The 21,769-nt window shown below is 43.6% G+C and overlaps 1 protein-coding gene across 1 annotated transcript in view; it reads right to left on the minus strand.

Annotated features, from left to right (window-relative positions):
- Positions 1–21,769, minus strand: part of Glis3 (GLIS family zinc finger 3) — a 407,608-nt gene that overhangs the window by 203,001 nt on the left and 182,838 nt on the right. The window lies entirely within an intron of this gene.

Here is a 21,769-nt window from a genome sequence, read left to right on the forward strand (position 1 = left end):
GTTGGATTGGGTCTTTCTCTGAGGTCCTTTTCAAATCTTAGGTAGTTATGCTTTGATGCAATGCTTATTTTATATTCCAATCCTGATCTTGTCATATCAGATATCAGTTGTCTCCACGCCCTATTGTTGCTTCCAATTAAAAACGGATTTTTAAATCTACACCTTTATCTACCATTTTAAAAAACCCTCCAGCATGTTCATTTGCCTATCATTTTATTTTCATAAATATTTGTGAAGCATGCCTGGAACAACTTGGGCACCATGCTGGGGTCCACCAACATAAAAGTGACCCATGCACAGTCTCTGATAGCAAGAAATTCTACATAGGAGATTTTTTTTTTTTTTTTGGTTTTTTCGAGACAGGGTTTCTCTGTGGCTTTGGAGCCTGTCCTGGAACTAGCTCTTGTAGACCAGGCTGGTCTCGAACTCACAGAGATCCGCCTGCCTCTGCCTCCCGAGTGCTGGGATTAAAGGCGTGCGCCACCACTGCCCGGCTTACATAGGAGATTTTTATGTAGTGATGTTGGCACAGAAAGAGGTAGCGGACCTGGTGTGCCATTTGGCATGACTCTCACAGAGCCAGGTAATGCTTGAAGACAGACTCAAAACTGGGTGTTGAGTCCCATGCACACATTCCTGGCCTTTCTGTGTAACCCTTTGTGTGTGAAGTCCCTCTAGGTAGCACAGAAAAGGACAGTGCATTTTTGTGCAGTGAACTCTGTTGGGAGAGAAAAGGTGTTCTCTATCCTATGCCCCCATCCTCCTTTATCCAGAAGAGACTTCCAAGCCCCTCCTAAGAAGAAAGCTATGTAGCAGATGGTTTCTACTGTCTCCCATTTCCTAGAGAAAGGTAGAGGCAGACACTAAGGCCACTGCTAGTCTGGAACCAGCTAACGCAGGAGTAGCTACATCCTCCACGCCCCAGCTAGTCTCTATCTGGTCGGCCCGTGGGAATCTTGGTCTCTAGTTCCAACTTTCCCAACAGTCTCTTGGTGGTAAGCGTGGACATGACTCAAATCCACAGTGAGGAAAGGGGGCTCAAGATGTTCCCCCAGTGTAACCCATGATTAAAGAGATCCAAATTAAACTGTTGCTCTGTCCACATGGTACAATTCTGAATGTTCATGATAAATTCATCCAGTCCCTGGCCCAGAGGAGGGATAACATCAGAAACCAGATCCGACTGCAACCCTCCTGCGAGCCTCATGACGGCAAAGCTAGAGTTAAACATAACTCATAGTTAAATCGACTGTGGAGAGCAGGCAGCATTTTTTAATTCACAATGATATTCATGAAAATCAGGAGAACAAAACATATTTAGTGGAATATGGAAAGTCATATGTCTAGCTGTGAGCTGGCTCCTGCACCAAAAACTTACCACCCCGCTGATCTATTTGAATAGCCCACCTTAAATGCTGATATTACAAGGGGCCACTACACAGTCACGTCATGGCTCAGTATGTACATAATATAAGTCATGCTCTAATTAGAGAAAAAGTTAGCATGCACAGTCAGAAACAGCTTGCTTCACCACATTATGGTAGTTAACTGTGTGCTTATTTTTAAATTGCACTAAATTGCTCTGGAGGCAATGGCCTGATGAGGAGAAAACACAGAAGTATCTTAAGCGTCTTTTAAGACCACAGTCCGAGTCCTTTCAGAGACCGCAAACGCTTGAATAATGTTACTCCTCAAAACCGTCTTCCCAGCCAACCACTGGGCAGCCTGGCTCTTCTTGCCTGTACACCTGTAAGAATCTCTGCACAGACAGCTCACTTCCCAGCACCTTCCAACAGCATCTCAGCCCTCTGCTGAAGATAGGGAATGCACAGTTCCTAGAAGCCATCTCTGAATGATAGTGGGATTATCATACCCTTTCATTTTGCAACTGCCACCAAGATGGAGTAAGATAGGACTCAATATCCCTTCCCATCCCTAAATGTATCTGTAGGCTTTTAGATGCACTGGATGAGCATTCAAAATGAAGGACACAGGTCTAGCAAGATAAGGGTTCAGATGGGCACTGCTGAGGTCAGGGCAAGCCAGCACACTTGCAAATCATTAAGACGCAAGGGCACCTCTAACGCTGACTGCCACCACCAACCACCAGCAGCAGTCAAGAACAGTAAAGTACCTGGAAGGCTGGCTGAGACACAGAGAGTCCCCAGAGGTGTGGCTGGTTGCTGACACATCCATACCATAAATAGCTCCTGCGCCTCTCCTAAAATCTCCAGCCACTGGGCCGGCTAATTAGACTCCATCCTCACTCTCTCCCTCCATACACTATGACTTCTGAAAAACAAAGACAAATTAAAAGGAAAGACTAGTACACAAGAGACTGCCTCTGTGTGGCTCCACTCTGACCCCACTTCCTATGCTAATATGGAGTCACCAAAGTCCTGACGTGCTGTGTGCTGAATTTCTCCAGACTATGAACCTTTCCTTCTGTCTTTCTCTTTCACACATCAACCCCCCTCCAGCACGCTTATGTGCACATAGGAATGTGTTTCTTGCACCGGAACTCTCTAAGGGTTGCCTCTTCTTGACACTTAATTTGACTCTACACTGCTGTGTTGTCAGGGGTCGTGACCTTTTATATACTTGTATCCTGAGTGTTTGGTCTTCCCTTACTCCATCTTAATATATTAGAAGTCACTGAAAATCACCTCCTCCTCCACCTTTACCAATCCGGCTACCCCTACTTCTCCTGTCAGAGCTGGTTTTCCTTGTAGGAAGAGATAAGGGGGAAAAATGCATATAAGCCCTCACACTGCAGGCGAAACGCAAAACCTGAAGCTAGGGCCTGTCTACTGGAAGGGACCTGAAAGTTCCACAGTGAACTACAGAGATTTATTTCCTCCAGGAGAAAAACAAAAAACTCCCCCTGACATGAAGGTGCCTAGACACGTAATCCCAGGAGGTGCACGGTTCAGGGAATTGCTTGAAAGCATCCACTGATAATCTTTGTGAGGTCAAGAGCTCCCTTCTCCTTGTCCCTAAAGAAACTGGCTCAAAATGAAAGTTGATGATGGGATCCAAACAGAAGACACCTGGCTTGGCTTGGCTCACTTGGGTTCTTATCAAGACACTTGAACATCCCATAAGCAAGGCACTGGATTGCCCATTTCCAGTCTGATGGAGTATGACAGAAGATTGAGAGAAAGAAAAGGTGTGAAAGCCAAGAAAAGAGGAGGCCTCACCTCTCACAAGCAGTGAAACATTCTGGACCACTGGAAATTGTTAGTGCCAACATTTTCTGTCCCTGTGGTAGATACTTTCTATCGCAACCTGAATACATAGAGAAGTGCCCCTCTGAAAACAGGCCTGAACATACTTCTCCTGATTCGTGTATGGATCTGAGGAGCTAGAAGAAGGGACAAGAGGCTGGCTAGCACTTTCTTATATCACCCAGAGAAATGATAGGGCTGACAAGACCCCGAGACACGGAGTGCACACTGCTTCAGAGCGCTCATTCTCACCAGGGATCTGAAAACTCTTCATATGTCCCTGATAATTTTTCTGGGCTACACAACTGTTACCAGTTCCTCCCATCTTAAGATACAGCTGATGGATGACTCACTAAAGCCAACCTTGAAATGTCACATGACTGTGGTAGCTAAGACTGGTAAGTTTGGTCAAAAGTAGTCAGTTTCACTTGGCTTCAGTGTGGATACTAGGCCTACGGAAAGTGCTAATTTTATAAAGTGTATGCGAGTGTCTATCTGTCTGTGAGCACGAGCACACATGTGTGAAATGCAGTAGCATCCTAGACCCACAAGAAAGTTAGCAGCAGGTGACATCAGGTCTAAAATCAGGTCTGTCTGTCTCTGGGCTGCTTCCATTTACAATCACACTTGAGCAAGTCTTGTGACTCCTGTGTTTACACTCTCCCTCCTGGCTGATGGTCTTGACAGGGCTTCTTATCCCTCCCACTCCCCATACCCACTCCTTCTCTTTCCACTGAGGCACCAGGCAGAGGCAGTAAGCTCCCAGGTGAGAATTCTGCTTGTCCTTAGAAGGCTGAACTACTGACAGCCTTGACAGAGCTTATCATCCCTTCCCCAGTACCCACTCTTCATCCACTGCCTTCTTTTTCCATGGAGACAGCAGGCAGAGGCCCTAGCTCCCAAGTGAGAATTCTCCTTGCCCTTAGAAAGTTGAACAACTGCACAAAAAGAGGCCGGGCGTGTCACAAAACTCGGGTGTAGACGGGGGAGACTCGTGTATAAAATGCATCTCACCCATGTGAACTCGTTTAACTGAGCCCTCCTTTCAGAAGATGTGGGTCTAAGTCAGGGCCGGATGAAGTATTTTTCCATCTACCCTGAAATATAGCACCAAATCAGACCACAAAATTAGGTACAAATGTTTCTCCGCACAGAAAAGCACTAAGTGTTATCTCAGTTACTTTTCTATTGCTGTGGTTAAGACATCCTGACCATGGAATTTATAGAAGGAGGAATTTGTTGTGGCCATATAGTTCCAGATGGTTAAGTTCATGACCATCGTGGCTGGGAGCATGACAGCAGGTAAGGAGGCATGGAACTGGAATGGTAACTGAGATGCTATATCTTAAGACAACAATGGGGGAGAGGGAGGGAGGGAGGGAGAGAGGGAGGGAGGGAGGGAGGGAGGGAGTGCTAACGAGTAATGGCAAGGTAAAGGGCTTTGGAAACCTCAAACCTGCCTCTGGTGACACACTTCCTAATCCTTCCATACACTTCCACCAACTAGAGACCAAGTATTTAAGTATATGAGCTCATCGAGGGGATGCATTTTCATTCAAACCATTACAAATATATATTTGGGTATTACCTAATTATATATTTGAGTTGTAAAGTAATAAAGCATTTGCCGTCTTAACTTGAAAATATAAAATACTAAATACGAGCTGGCCTGTAGTGGCACACGCCTTTAATCCCAGCACTCAGGAGGTAGAGGCAGGCGGATCTCTGTGAGGTCAAGACTAGCCTGGTCTACAGAGTGAGTTCCAGGGCAGCCATGGATACACAGAGAAACCCTGTCTTGAAAAACAAACAAACAAACCCACGAAATATGTTCTTAGTTCTTTCTAGCCTCCTCCACTCTGCTTTTAGAGTGTTGTCAGTGCCCTAAAAAGAAGCCCCATAGCCACAGTCGGTGCCCTTTCCCACTCAACAACCTTGTGCCGTCTACTGATGCATTTTCTGTCTGTGTGGGTTTGGGCATTCTGGAAATATCGCAGAAGTCAAATGACACAAGTGGCCTGTCATGTCTAACTGACTTTGGAGATGCATCTGTACTTCAGCACGCATTAGAACATCATGCCATTTCAAGGCTGAGTAGCAGTCTATCGTGTGGATATACTACAGTGTGTTGATCCATTTACTTATCAATAGGCATCTATGCTACTTCTGTTTCTGACAACTGTGCACACTGCCACTTGGAGCATTCTCATGTTCAACTTTCTGTTTGAACATCTGACTGTAATCCTTTTATGACTATAATCTAGGGAAGAATTGCTCAGTTACATAATGTTTCCTATTTAACTTAGTGAGAAACTGCCAAAGTGTATTCTACAGTAGCTGCTGCATTTTGCAACTACTTAGTGTTGTTTGTGTGTTTTGCTTCATTTCATTTTGTTGAGAAAGAGTCTCATGTAGCCCAGGCTAGTCTTGAACTCATTATGTACCCAAGGCTGACTCTGAACTCCTGACCTTTGTTGTCTCCTCCTCCTAAGTGCTGGGACTGAGATGGTTACGCACCATCTCGTGTTCAGTTATTAACTAGCATTAAATAACATGAGGGCCTGTGTGGGTTCACGCATTGGCTTCTCAGAATTGTCTGGGCTTGGAACACTAAAACACCCTGTCAGAATCTTCCGGCCACCCACACCGAGAGCTGCCTCTTGATGACCTGCAGCAACTCCTCTGCCATCCGTCATTATTCCACAACACTTCAGTTTCTTCAAAATCACTCGCAGATGCTAGAGAGATGGTGTCGTGGGTAAAGCATTTGCAGTGCGAGCATGACGCCCGGAAGCCACAGAAAGATGGAAAGAAAGAACAAACTGCACAACACTGCACTCTCACCTCTGCAGGTGTCCTGTGCCACACAAACACCCATACACACTGCAATAATAATGTTTTCAAAATTAATTCCTATTCGTTTTGTTGTCAATGGTCTGCCTTACTTCCTTTGTAAAATGATAAACTCTCCCTGCCCTATAACACAGGTCTCCTGCTTGGCTCCATACACATCCCAGGCCTCTTCCTTTACTGGATAAATCCCTTCCTGGTGTAGAAGGCTGCAAAGAATTGGGTGGGAAGGGTCACTGTCTATCCCTTTTCTTTCTTCATAAAGGGAAAAAACTATGGATGGCAACTCACTCTAAAGGCCCAAGAGGAAATGGGACCATGGCCCCAGGTATCACCAAATGAATTACTGACACTCTTGACCAACTGCTTAGATTTCCAATGTGCATTTCAAGCTCTGCCTTTCCTTGACTACACAGACCATCAAACCTGTTTATGTAAAGATGAAGTAGGGTTACTAAAGGTCTTGAGGAAAGTTTGCTTCAGGCTTTGATTCTGTTTTGTTCTCTTTTGTTCAGCAACCGAAAGCCTCCAAGTACTTTCTCTGAGGTCAATACAAAAGTCAAGGTCCTCCAGAAGATCCCTCAAGAGCACACTCTACCCTCCAGCCTCCTGAACAATCATTGGACTCTTACTCTTTGCATAAGCAAGAGGAACAAAGAGAAAACACAGCTGAGCACAAGCCTCTAGAAGGTCTGCCCCCTTCGAGGAAGATGTTTTGGCTACGGAAGGTGCAACCAGCTTGCCCACAGCCCCACCTTCCCTAGTGGCCCACCATGGATCGCTCCCAGTGCACCGCTAGCACTCGGGCTCCACAAGGGCAGAGACCCCGCCCTCCATGATCACTGCTGATTTCCGGCAGATCAGAGCCTGAGACCAGTATATGCCACATGTATCCATGAACACCTCAGGATCCCCTCAGCTCTAAGCTCTCAAAGAACAAATAAACTTACCCCAAGTTAGAAGAAAATGCCTAGATTGAAAAGTTAACAAAAGTCTCTTGGCGAGTCAGGTGTGGATGTGTTCTGCAGTCAAGTCAGGGCTCATGCCACCTGCAGCTACAAATGTGGCTTGCTCTATCCATGGAGAGAGAAGGAGGCAAAGATGGACCTCGCTTCATGGGTCTGGCTGCTTAGAAGGTTCTATTTAAAAGGAAAACGCTCTTCCAAAGTTGGTCTCTCAGAGATTTTTTCCACAAACGCTACAAATGATGACTATGTGAGACTTCTCAAGGATCTGCCTAATGTTGACATCTAGGGATGACTGACTTGGGGTTTCTATTGCTGTGAAGAGACACCATGACCATGACAACTCTTACAAAAGAAAACATTTAATGGGGGGGGGGAGGGGGGCTTATAGTTAAGAGGTTCCATCCACTATCATCATGGCAGGAAGCATAACATTGTGAAAGAAGACAAGGTACTAGAGCTTAGAGTTCTACATCTGGATTCTCAGGCAGCAGGAAGAGAAAGTGACACTGGGCCTGGCTTGAACATTTGAAGCATCAAAGCCCACTCCCAGTGACACACTTCCTCCAACACGGCTACACCTCCTACTAGTGTCACCCCCTATGAGCCCATAGGGGTCATTTTCATTTAAGTCACCATAAGTGCATTAACAAAATAATTATTGCATTAATTCCTTTTTAAAAATTCTTGTTTGCCAGGCAGTGGTGCTGATGTTTTAATACCAACACTTGGGAAATAGAGGCAGGCAGATCTCGGTGAGTTTCAGGCCAGCCTGGTCTACAAAGCAAGTTCCAGGACAGTCAGAGCTGATACCTAGAGAAACCCTGTCTCAAAAAAACCAAACCAACCAACCAAACTAACAAAATTCTTCTCTTCCTGGTCTAGAACAAAAGAATCAATGGCAAGGTTGCTTCTCACTCCTTTCATCCCTTGGGAAGGGGCAACTGGGGTGTCTCTCTTCTTAGTCTATGGAGTTATACTCCTTGGCAGCAAACACTGTCCCAGGAGCCTCTGCTTTTTCTTTTGTGGGCTGTTCTGAGGAATGAATGTAGCTAGAGATGCTAAATCTGACTAACCAGAATCTGGCCTCAGATTCGGCTTTGGTTCAGACACAATGAAAGCAAGGGTACGTCCTCCTTCCTTTCCTGTTCAGAGACCCCCGCACTACCACCAAAGTCTCCCACTGAACACCTTCCATCTGCCAAGTCAATCTACAAATAATGGCGCTTCCAACGGAAACCAAGACAGAGGAGATGCCTCTCGGGTATTTACTCTCCAGAGTCATATGGAAGTGGAAATGGTAACATCACACCATTGGGAATTGTAGGCTAGTAAGCCTCATTAAGAAATATCAAGGGGCCTTCCTGTAAAAGGCTCACCTTCAAAGTTTAAAGCGTTTTGGTGTCATACAGTGTGTTCTGAGGCCTTCAGAGGAGGCCGACTGAAGCTTCTGACACTCTATGGTTCTATAGTGGTATCACGGTCACAAGTGACCAATGTGATGTTTCCCTGGGGCCGTAAGGAAGCTCACATAGTCAAGCTTTCGTGACATGAACTCTTTGCCTTCCTTTTAAGATCTATCAGGTAAAACTCAGTTAAAATGAACATAGAGGGCTGCGTTAACGAAAGAATAAAGGACGACTGTTGTTTTGTTTGTTTCAGTCTGAATGGCCTATCCAGAAAACAAAGCGTGCATTCCTCATTTGTTACTGAGAGGGGAAGCCTGTTGAGTGGCTGACAGGATAGCCGTGTGTGGTTAGTGTCGGATCCTGTTTAGCTGAGTATGCCAACAGTATCCATTCCGACCACTGTACCCACCAAGCCCAAGCCTGGCTCTGATTCTGTAGACCTTCCACGTGGCTCTACAGGGTGCAACACAGAGAACTCAAATGGCAACCAACATGTTCATAACAGAAGTCCCACAGCGTAAGCCCTGTCAAGGGGAACCTTTGGCACATGCCTAAGAGCTCCTCCAGCTCAGGGAAGCTAATGCCAGAGCCCATCAGGAAGGTTTGGGAAGGCAGCAGTGCCCTTGGGGATTTTAATCTTACTTCACTGTCATGGAGAGGACTGTCTACGTGTGCAGCCTCAAACCCAGGACTGCCTCTTACCATGCCACTTTTAAGGGTGACTGAAATGGCACCAGCTGCTGACAGGCTGCTTTTTTTCAGTCACTAAAAATCTCCTTTTTGCCATTTGTAATTGAAGGTTTCAAATAAAACATTTCTAGGGAAAAAAGACAAAAATGAAAGGAAATTCCACTGAGACTCAAATGCCAGCTTCCCTGGGGGACCCGCGAAGGTGAGCACTGGGGAACAAGTGGAGGCTGAAGAGAAGAGAAACAGCCTGCCAAGACAGCAGAAAAGAAGACGGAGAAGCAGGTAAGGCACACACGGGCATGAACACAAACACACGTGCACACAGGACTGTGAAATCATGTAGTCACAGAAGGCTCCAGGACATAAAATTAAAGAGAAAAGAATAACGGCTAGAAAGAGAAGTTGTAAAAACTGATTAATTACACAAGAGTAATCACGTGTTCTTACCAAAAGCAAACCTTCTCAAAGACAATACTGTGCTATCTGACGGGTCTAGGCCACAGTCATCGTCCTCTTCTGTAATGACCACGGATGTGCTCTGCAGTCCCTCCAACTGTGCAGGGTAAAACGCCCAGCTTTACAGCCTGGGCGTGCATCTCCCACTCTGACTGGACTATAGTGCTAAAATACCTAACAGTTCCATGAAAGGTGAAGAATACCTAAAGAACCAAACTCCAGAGCTGGCTTCAGTGACATAGAAGTCACATAGTCACATGGAGCTGTCCCAAAGAAGGCTCCATACATGATTTCATGCTCTGTTGCTGCCTCATTAAAATGCTTAATAATTTCTGAACCAGTGGCTCTGTAGTTGCCCTTTGCCCTGGCCTCTAACTCTGAAGCAGGTCCTGACTAATCTCCAAGGGCATTTTCCTCTTGTTAGGCCCATTTCTAAGCAATCCGTGCACTGCAGATATCATAGCGCTTGAAAGAGCAGTACGGGAAGGCACAGACGCAGAGGCAACAATGAGCAATTTTAGAATGAATAATCTGTCACACAAAAGCAGCCCTGTTTGCCTCCCAGGAAAGGCTGGAGTTCAGCAGGCATTTGGGGCCTGTTTCAGACTCATTATTTGTCCTTGACTGAGAGGCACGATGGAAAGTCACATTTCGTGTGAGCCAGTTCACTCCTCTTCAAATGAAAGAAAATTGAAAAATAAATAAAAAAGTAAGAAAGGTCAAACTGACTTCCTAGGGAACAATAGAATGCAGCCCAGAAAAAAAAAAACATAGTTTACTCAACTTTTCAGTGCTACCAAAAGGACCTTTTGACACTTCTTGGCGAAGACATGACAGTACTTTTAACGCTAGAAGAAAAGAAAAATGGTCTTCTCTGAGAAAACTTTAGAAAAGATATCTTGATGATGGGCTTATGCAAAAATCACATGGCACTTGCCATGAACCTTGATCTTCTTCCCTTGTAAAAGGAAAAAAAGAAAGTCCTAACGGTAAAGAAAATACAATACTCTAAAAATACCCATAGGTAGGTACCTCTATTCTGGGCTTGGCATTCAGACAATTCGTCTGGCGAGCCTGCCCTTTTGAACGAGTGATCTCTCCAAAGCAAGCCAGAGACGACTGGAGACAAAGAGAGCATCACTTGATGCATGCACACATTGTACAAAACCACAAATGTCACCAGCACCTAAGCTTCCTGACCAGAGGAAAGGAAGGGACTCCTGAACAGACGGGCCGCTGACTGCCCCACCTTGGGAAATGCCCATGGGCCTCTCCGTTAATCATTTTGTTTTCATTTATTTTTGTTATTCTGCAGTTAACAGACGAGAACGCACACACGATAAGAAGCAAGAGCATATGCATGACAGACAGCACACAGAGACTGCAATGGCTTCAGAAAGCAGCTTCCTGTTCAACAGCGTCTTCCCTTGCCTAGTAACCTTTCTGACTTTCTACGAGTCCCAGGGCATAATCCTCAGCCTCTACTTAAAACAAAAACAAACAACAACAACAAAAACAGTTCCTGCCTCTCTGCTGGAATTTCCCGCTTTCTGCATTACCCTCCATTTTTTAATTCAATCCTCAATTATATCCAGCACACGTCTTAAAAACCTATCCAACACTTGGAATGCAAGCCATCTGTATCCAGTTCTACTGACCACTTCTTCTCGTGGCTAACTTCTCTGGGCTATCGACTTGTTCCTTCACATTTTGTATGCCTTGTTTTGTTTCATTTTGTATAAAGCTATGGATGAGACTGGGTTAACAACATCTGCCCACAGAAGGAGCTTGTCCGTTCTGTTAGATCATTGGCTCAAGAGTAAGCACTGGGTAATCTGATCAACAGCTAAATTGGCTCTGAGTGTTCCCAGTTTTAATCAGAGGCAGTTTATCTCTAGCGGCTAGGTATGAAGGTGCGTGCCTGTAATCCCAGCACTTGCAAGGCAGGAGGATCAAATGTTCAAGCCAGCCTCAGCTACGGAGCAAGTTTGAGACTGTCCTTTACTGTTCCATTTAAAACCAGAACAAACAAAAAAGCCAGAAGAAGAATTCACAACTAGCTTCAGCATTTTGAGATTGACATCAGGGCTCTCAGTCTTCCCAATCACAGGATCTAAGAACTGGGGACACTTCAGAACCTTCTTTCCATTTTACAATTATGCCGTTCCTTTTCTAAAATGGAGAGATGCCTAAAATTTTTGAAACCTGAATGTTTCTTGCCTTGGAGTCGCTAAGAAATTCTCCTTGTGATCCATTATAGCTCCTTCATGTCTGCACTTCTGGGGAGCTCTATGTTCTGCCCTTGAACGTTGAGTCTGACCCCAGAATGCTCATGAAGTACTCATGACAGAGTGTCCATCCTGTAGCTCTGCTCAGTCTCCAGGGTCTCCATGACACTGCCTTGCTCTTGAGAAAAGCCAGGTGGTCCTTACTGGGAGACAATCAGTTTTCCTACCCTCCCCCAGAGTCTTCTGCCTTCCACCTCCACAACCCCAGTAATGAGAATAGAAACGACTTAGAAAGGTGTCCTTGCTGGAGGGCCCCAGAATTGTAAGCAGTCATTCCAGCTACCAATCCATTCAGTGAGATCTAATCCTCCAATCCTCCTCATCTTGATCCTGCCAATTCCTCCTCTTACACCACTGTACCACCCAGAACAAAAGCAGCCCTGGTATCTTTTCTCTTACTTAAGATTCCTAAGTTTCTAGAGTTTGGCTTATTTATGTCGTAAGCTTTCTCACTGATTTAAAGACATCTATTCTTTCTTGCTACTTTCATCATTAGAATGTCAACTGTCTACAACTGAATCAGACTGCCCTCCCGCTTGCGTTAAGGTTGAAGTCTACTTCCCTCATTTCTCCTAAAGACTCCTGGCCAGCAGGACCAGCTCATTGGAGCCCATCTATCAGCTCCTACAGCATAAACCAGGTACCTCAAGGAAAGATGATGTAACCAAGCACCCAGGCACCCAGGCACCCAGGATGGTGCCTATAAACAACTCACAGGACGGAAGGAGCTTCATGCCACTCTTCCTTATGGTCTCGGTTATCCAGGACCAATCCCCTGTGCTTTGTCTCTGCTTTCTGTGCTCATTTCAACTGTCTGATCCAAGAAGCTCTGATTCTCCCCCAAGCCAACTTCTTGACACCATAGATGACAGCCCCTTCCTAATGCATCTAAACTCTTGTATCCTTCCACCTGGAAGCACTTACTCTCTCATCCCTGTTCCCGTTGTGTGTACTGTATGTATGAATGTATGGGTAGGGATGCTCACCCAAGCATGCACCTGTAAAGGTTATGGGTTCATCTTAAGTGTCTTCCTCTAAAATCTTCTACATTTTTTTTTTGAGACAAGGTCTCCAACTAAATCTGGGGTGGGCTGTTATAGTGAACAAGGCAGGGCAATGAGCTCTTAGGGGCTGTCTGTCTCATCTTTGCCCCCAACCCAGCACTGGGATTTGGGCCCATGCTGCCATTCTTGGCTCCTCTATGTGCACTGGGGTCTGACCTCAGGCACTCTGCTTGCTCAACACACCTCTTACCCACCGAACCATCTCCCCAGCATTTTCCATAGACTCTCTTCTACATTCTTCTGATTCCCTTTCATCTACTTATCACCTAGCTTTATTGTGGATGCTGCCTAATTAACAATACACTACAACATAAGGGAAAAAAATGAAAAAGAAGGATTTCTATTCAAGCTTAGGAATATCACATGAACAGTCACAAAATGGCTTAATTGGACATTTGCAAAGGCTGAACTACACTAGGTTTTTACTAACAAAGTTTAGTGTGAAAAATGAGATATTGATTCTTCTTTAAGGAATTTCTTTTTTAAAAAAATTAAATGTCACTTCTTTTTAAGGCCTCAAAAATACATGACTGTCCAAACAAATATTTGAATTAACTACGGCATCATGAAGGCCAACATCACGACAGACTAAAATGTATCTTTAAAAAAAATATGCTGATTTTGCCCAGGCTTGTTGTGAAATATTATTTTAAGGTGTATTCCTTTTGTTTATGCTGCATTTGTTTAACTCTGTGAAGCTGTGTTACTGTGCCTGTCTAAGACACCTCATGGTCCATAGTGAGGCAGGAGCAAGGACAGAAGGAAAAACAAGGACGAAGGGAAGCAAGAGAAGAAGAAGACACCAGGGTCCAGCCACCCAGCTACACAGCAAGCCCCAGAGAAAGAAGTATACAGTAAAGTATACAAAAACAGAGAAAGATAATAGCTAAGAGGCAAAAGGTAAATAGAATAATTTAAGGAAAACTGGTTAGAAACAAGCCAAGGTAAGGCCGAGCATTCATAACTAAGAATAAGGCTCTGTGTGTGATTTATTTGGTAACTGGGTGGCAGTCTCCCTAAAAAGCCAAAAGAGTAAAACATAACACAACACACACTGTGCTGTGTGTGCTCAAACAGATTTCTACTCAATGACACTATGAGAAATAAGAATTGTCATTGTGTGTTTCATGTGGCTTCTCTTGCTTTGTCCCAAGACATTTTCCATGTGGCAGAGATAAACTTTCTTCTATCAGGTGCCCAAACTGAAACACTGTGGGTAGAGAGGGCTGCTCCTAAAGTTCTCACTTCCTCTGTCCTCCTGGATTCTACTGCCTAAAAGGTCCTGGCTTGTCCAGTGTAGACGGAGACTGCTCGTTCATTTCCTGGCTGCCCAAATCCGAATAATCACACAGAAATAATATTAAATACAACACTGTTGGGCCAATAGCTTAGGCATATTTCTAGCTAGCTCTTACATCTTGAATTAACCCATATCTATCCATCTGTATCGCCACAAGGCTGTGACTTACCGGGTAAGGTTCTGGCTGGTGTCTTTCTCCTTCCGCAGCTACATGGCGTCTGTCTTAACTCTGCCTATTCTCTCTATACATCCCTTCCAGCCTGGCTTTACTCTGCTAAGCCATTGGTCCAAACAGCTTTATCCATCAACCAATAAAAACAGCACATATACAGAAGGACATCCCACATCATCTCCCCTTTTCTGGCTAATTAGAAAGAAAGGTTTTAACTTTACCATAGTAAAATTACATATACAAAACAGTTATCAAGCAAGAATTATAGTTAAAATGTTTAGTTCATTTATATTTGTCAAATTAAGGAAAAATATCATCTATCCTATCTTTGTTAGTCTAAAGTTTTATATCTAGTTTACCTTTTATCGTAACTAAGGAAAACTGTAACTATCTGTCCTCAACTCTTCCAAGACCCCAGAACCCTGCAGCACACCCGACACAATGTAATTACTCCTCTACAGAGACTACCTCACTGCCCACCCACCCTAAGTAGCCAATCTACTAAAGTTAATGCCTGGGAGTAAAATCCATGTTCTCTGACATGGGGGAGCTTAACAAAGCAAGGCCATAGGAAATTATAAATCCACATTACCCTTCGGCTTAGTGACTAATCAGGGGAGAAAAAAAAAACACATCTGAAAGTAGAAATGTCACTGTTGTGTAAGGGATGAGTTGACCCCCTGCTAATTTCCTCATGCTGAAAATATAAGACGAGGAAAGAGAGACAAAAGGACTAAAAGAGTTGCTGTTTGCTGTGTGACTGAGGCTTAGCCACGTACACTTTGAGTCTGTTTCCTACCTACATAGTGGGCTGAGAATAATTCTCATTTTCCCTTTTCTTGTTATGGAAATTAGGATAGACTATGCGGGGGCATGGAGAGATAACTCTGGGGCTACATGAACTCGCCAATCATCCAAGGGACCTGGGTTTGTTTCTCAGCACCCACACAGTGGGCTCACAGCCATCCATAACTGCAGGGTGAGAGGATCCAAAGCCCTCTTCTCAGCTCTGTAAGCACTGGGCATGCACATGCTACACAGACACATATGCAGGCAAAACACTCACACACATGAAAAGCAATAAATAAGCCTTAATATTTTAAGATATCACATGCAGAAACGTGATGCAGACTCTAAGTGCACACACAGTGAGAGATGAAACCTCATCAACCTGCTGACTAAGCACTTGGAATGACCCATCTACATCTCTCAGACCCTTCCTTACCTGACCGGATTAATATACAAAAAGCAAACGGAGTTCCATTTCTGCACAAAGCAATACACGAAGGAAAAGCAGTTTCTCAGGCAGCTCTCTCTCAAACTTCTCTAGAAATGTGCTGTATAGATTTCACAGTACTCTCAAGAGGACAGGTAAATGGCATGTCTTCCCTGACTCATTATGTGTCCTTTTTTTGTTCCTCACTTAGTGAATTCCTAGCTTCTACAAAACACGTAACATGGAAGAGATAGCTGAGGTGTATAACAATTTTACTGGAGAGGGAACAACATGCTTAGCCAACTAGTGCTATGTTAACTGAAAGCCAAGTTCTACTACTAAGAATAGTTTAGTTCAGGAGTGATTATGAAGCATCTTGAATTCTATTTATGGACTCCAGTATATTAATAGAAAAAAAATGAGGGTGTCAACAGAGGTTTAAAAAGTTCTTCGATGTGTGCACTCCCATGTCTACTGAAGCCCTGTTCAAAAGAGCCAGGCTACAGATCAAACCTCACCATTTGCAGGAGAATGAACAGAGAAAATGAGTTATATATACACTCATATATATACTCATGACCAGTAAAGAAAAATGAAATCCCATCATTTATGACAACAGAGAGGAACTGGGAATAAAGAATGTTAAATGAAGTAAGCCAAGCACAGAAAGATGAACTTCACATGACTTCACTCCTATGCAATCTGAAACAGCTGATCTCAGAAATAAAGAACAGAGTATTGGTCAGCAGAAATCAGAGAAGGAAAGGAGGCTACTGGATGATGTGGGAGTCCATCCTGGTGTTCTGTTACAGAGAAGGCAATTGTATGTACTAGCATACACTGTATCTCAAAAAGAGACAGCATTCCAAATGTTCTCATCACAAAAAATGAGAAATGTCTGAGATCACAGATGAGCCCGCCAGAAATGCCCATTTAATCACTACGAGGCTATACCTACTTCAAAAACCACACCATGTCCCATAAATATGTTCCACTACTACATGTGAGTTACAAATTTTAAAATAAAACCTTTTTCTCTACTAAGAAAAATTTTGCAAAGCGTCAACTCTAATTTACAACATCAACTCAAGATCTTAAACATGTATTAAAAGCATATTCCTGAAATTGGGAGAAGGAGAAGTATGTTTGTTATTACTTCGCTATCCAAACACAGCAGTGGGCTGAAGATCCTATATCAGGCAAGCAAGCAAGCAAACCAAAGAGATGAAAATAGCATGAAGGACCTAGCACAGTGGTTCTCAGCCTTCCTAATGCTGCGATCTGCTCACACATTTCCTCATGTTGTGACCCCCCCCCACATCAAATTATTTCGTTGCTACTGCACGACTGTAAGTTTGCCACTGTTATGAATCATAATGTAGACATCTGTTTTCTGATGGTTTTTGGCAACCCCTGTGAAAGGATCAATCGACCCGCTCAAAGGGTCACAACCTACAGGTTGAGAACCACTGATGTAGAAAATCTAGGTGAACCAACTAGAAATAAAAGCACATGAATTCAGTTGGCTGCAGAGACACGAAGTCACTAGAACAAAAACTTAACTAGAAAACTAATTAAAGGGAAAGTAAAGTGGGATTAAAATGGGATATGAGAGGGGGGGGTGGGGGTATTCACTGACACAGGGAAATAAATATGAGATCATAAAATAACAACATTTGTGAGACAGAAAATGTCCTGAGCCAAGTGTCAAACATGTAAACTGAAAAACACATTTTTCCAAAAAAACCTCCTGAAATGTAGAGACTCAATCACTGATGATAAAATCACCAACACCAAGAAGAAATGAAAAGTATAAATCAAAAAGCAGAATATAGTTTATAATGTTATAGTGTGCATATTATCTCAATAAGAAAAGGGCAGCTCTTAATGAAGCTAAGAAAACTGACATTTATTGAAGAAAAAAATCTAGATTCATACTCTGCATTATACACGAGAATAAATTCTACAAGGAAAGGACAAAGGTCAAGGGGAAATTATAAAAATATTTTAAGAAAACGCCAGAGAATATATATTTTGAAATTAAAATAAAATCTTCTTAGATAAGATAAAAGTGATTGATGGCTCTGACTACCCAAACTCTAGAGCTGGCCCACAGCAGAGATGAGACTGTACCACGGAAACTGGCACATCAGTTCAAAGACTTCCCTGCTCTGGAAAGGTGCACAAAACTAACCAACGTCAGCTTCCTTTTTCATCTAGAAAAGTGGGTTTCAGACTGTGAAACTGAGAGCTAATTCAGAGAAACATAGCAAGAGAGTGGGTCCCACAATCCTGACACGTATGTATCCTTGGTCCATAGAGACTCTCGAGCGGAGGCTTCCTAAAGTTTAGACCCCTTAATACAGTCCTTCATGTTGTGGTGAATCCCAGTCATAAAATTATGCTACTCCATAACTAATTTTGCTACTGTTACGAGTCATCATAGTAGAAGTATTTTTGAAGACTAGTTTTGCCAAAAGGATCAAGGCCCACCACCAATTGAGAAGTGCCAATATAGATTGTTTTAGATGTTACTGGAATATGGCTGTTCATCATCTGGGACATGAGAGAAAGGCCAGGAAATTAAGCCCAAACATTACCTAATGTTTCATAAATAAGATGAAATTGGGTTGTGTGTATTACAAAAGCTCAACTCATTTGATCCCAGTCCTGCTCAAAATCAGGGAGCTTGATAGTTTGTCCTGGGTATTTGCTCGGTTCCGCTAAAATTCCCCCAAGCCATAGACTTCACAAACTAGCCCTTTCTGGGTACATAGCTCTGCACCCCTTCTCTGGGCTTCGTGACTCACCCCAACCCGGGACCTTACTGTGCCACCAACAAAGCCCAAGCAGAGACATAAACACAGGGAGACCCCAAACAAAGGATGATTCAAGGACAAGAAGAACGGGTTAAATATCTATTTTTAAATGCTATGATACTTCTTTTATTTTTCACACGCTGTATAAATCATTCACTTTATTTTTTCCCCTTTTGAGTCTTTTTATACCAACATTCAAACAGCCAAAGTGAGAAATTTTCTGTCGCTTTTCAAAATTTAATACCAAACTGGTTTGTTTTATACAAATTCCCAACTCTTCTGTCTTAATATATTAACTAGGATACATGGCATGTTCTACCAATTAATAGACTTACTAAACAGAGTATGCTGATCTAACCATGTTTAGTTCCTTCAGGACAGGAAAAAAAAGTAGAAAAATCCAAATGTTTCTAAAACTACACACCAGCGTGATGTTAATTAACTCAAGTGACAAGCGCAGAACACACTGGTGGGAAGGCCTGTTGAAGATGCCTGGGTTTGCCTGCACTGTGTGTATATATAGCACCCATTAAGAATTCTCTGCGCAGTATATCCTAGCTGGAGTTAGTGTCAGAAATCTCTAACTTCAATTAGAAAGGGTAGAGGAAGCACAGACTTAACACACAAGACTTTTAAAAATAAGATTAAAACAGCTATCAGAAAAAAGTTTTGGCACATTGAAAACGACAATACTTCCTGGAAACAAACAGCAGAATAAACATACCTGTAATTCTGCTGCCTTCTAGAATCTTATTATGATGAGAAAATCTTAGACCCCCCCACCCACCCGCCCACCAAACAACCAAAGAAAAGGGAAAGAAAATTCACAAGCCACTGTGAACAAGAATTCCTGGAAAGAAGCTGTGTTTGCAAAGACTGCTTTCCTCATTAAACTTCAGTGATACAGAGACAGCAATATGCTGTGGGTCCAGAGGCTACCTGCCTTATCCTGGCCGGCTCCCTGAATAGCCAGCCATTCCCTGTACACCTCTTTATTAGAACCTACACCCTGTGACTAAAAGATAAAAATCTTTGGGGAACTATTAACATAGCAAACCTCTTGTTTCCAGTGACCCCAAAGCTAAGAGTGTTACCTGATAGCATCTGAGAACCACCGAAACTCTTCCTCCATCTTGCTATAACCACTACTCAGATAGGCCCACCAATGTATTTTAGACTTGCCTTGATTTATGACTTCCTTTGTTCTGTATAAAATGCCAATGGATTGCTTCTACGTTGGAACATGGGATTTGGTTGGGGGAAGATTTAACTTTGTGTTTCTAGCCCATGGTCACTCAAAATGGCTCCAGAATAAACTCTCCTATTTTCTTTAACGTGAGAGCTGTAGTGTTTTGTTTTGATCCCAAGTCAGTTCTGTTTAATGAAAGAACAAATGATGCTGGTTTGTAGGCAAGGTACATCCCACCAGCAGCTTTCTGGCATGGGCCACAAGCAGGAGAGATGCTCAAAGACCATCCCCTTCATTATTGGCGGTGTTTGGGAACCTGTGTGAACACCTCTAAGGTTTCCAGAAGTATCCAGGCAGGAAGGCTCTGGGTGGGAACACCTCTTCCCCAGGGTGTATATTCCCAGGCTGCTCTTGTTGATTCCATGATAATTCCTACACATGCTGCTCAGCCAAAACACTTAGCCAGTAGCTTCTTGAAGCCAAGGATAAGAGAGGCCACAGTTCCCTTCCTGCCACTCAGGGCTACCCAACTCCCTTCCATTCGCCACCCGTTTCCTTCATCTGGGCCTCAGAGAACACTGTGCCAGCTATTCAGCTTCAAAATCACCCTTGTCCATCTTGCTCTTGAGACACTATAGTCAGTTCCTCGAAACATTTCTCCAGCAACACCTGTGGACAAAGTAATTCTGCCAAGAGCAGTCTGGGGGAACATGCAAGAGACAAGGAAGTGTGTCTCTTCCACCGCATTGCTCTGGTGGCATGAGAGAGAATCCCAGAGGCCCTTTCTCTCTTCTGAGTTTCTCCAAACACCCAGTAGGCACCTTGCAGGGGAGTAGCACAAGCCCATGGGCATCCAGAAAACTCTCTGGTCAACAGCTCTGAACCCCCAGCCTTTGCAGAGCTTTGTCGTTGCTCAGTGATATGAACCAGACGTCTCCAATTCAGGTGGACACTTTCTGTACCAAACAATGTCTAGAGAACAGAAAAACAAATTCCTAAAGGGGAATATTATTTTCAGGTGTGTGACTTGTTTGCGCTGCATTTATTGAACTCTGTGTAACCGTACCTGTCTAAAACACCTGATGGCCCTAATAAAGAGATGAATGGCCAGTAGCGAGGAAGGAGCAAGGACAGGCAGGGCTGGTGAGCAGAGAGTATAAACAGAAGGTGAAATCTGGGAGAAGAAAGAGGAGCAATGAGAGGAGGAAGAGAGGACATCAGGGGCCAGCCACCCCGCTACACAGTAAGCCATGGAGAAAGAAGTAAAGTAAGGCATTTGGAAATAGAGAAAGACAAAAGCCCGGAGGCAAAAGTAATTGGGATAGTTTAAGATAAGGAAAGCTGGCAAGAAACAAGTCAAGCTAAGTAATAATAAGCCTCCGAATGATTTATTTGTGAGTTGGGTTGTGGACCCCTAAAAAATCCAAAAGAGTAAAACTGGTGGTGGTGGGGGGGGGAGACAAGAGACCAAGAGTAAACTGAAATAAAGACATGGGCAGGAGACTGAATTCCAGGGAGAAGACAATACCTCATCAAGAGAGAAAGCAAAAGCAAGAAGATGCAGGTAAAAACTTAGGAGCAAAGAACTGCCTGGTCCCAGAGTGCTCCACTGCATGAATGCAGGTAAAATAAAGCAATAGCAACTGCGTTTTTTAAAAAAAGTTTATTAGACAACTGTTTGATATTCAGAGGAACCAGCACTCTTAATAAAAGATAACAGAAAAAGTTGGAGAAATAAACCACCAGAGAAAATCGTGCTGTGTATACTTTCATAAAAGGAACTAATTTCATAATATACTCATTATGTGTATGTATGTAGAATGTTCTTTTATTGAAGTCCCCTTGGCCATTATTCTCTCCTATTCTCTTCCCTGTCCTCCCAAGTCCCCCTCCTACTTCTGTGTCTGTGCGCCCCACTGTGTTTAATTAGGGTTTCCTGCACAAGCTTGGGCCGGCATGTCACTTCCTCAGTGGCTATTCCACAGAGGATCTTAAAACGGTGTAGCCAGCCAGCCTCTGTACAGCAGATCCAGTAACCACATGGCTACTGACTACCACTCCTGAAAGAAGTACTCAGAACCATACCAACTACTAAAGAAAATACTCCAAATTAAGAATTCAAAT

The sequence above is a fragment of the Arvicola amphibius genome, chromosome 1, assembly GCF_903992535.2.
Source record: "Arvicola amphibius chromosome 1, mArvAmp1.2, whole genome shotgun sequence".
NCBI lineage: Eukaryota > Metazoa > Chordata > Mammalia > Rodentia > Cricetidae > Arvicola > Arvicola amphibius.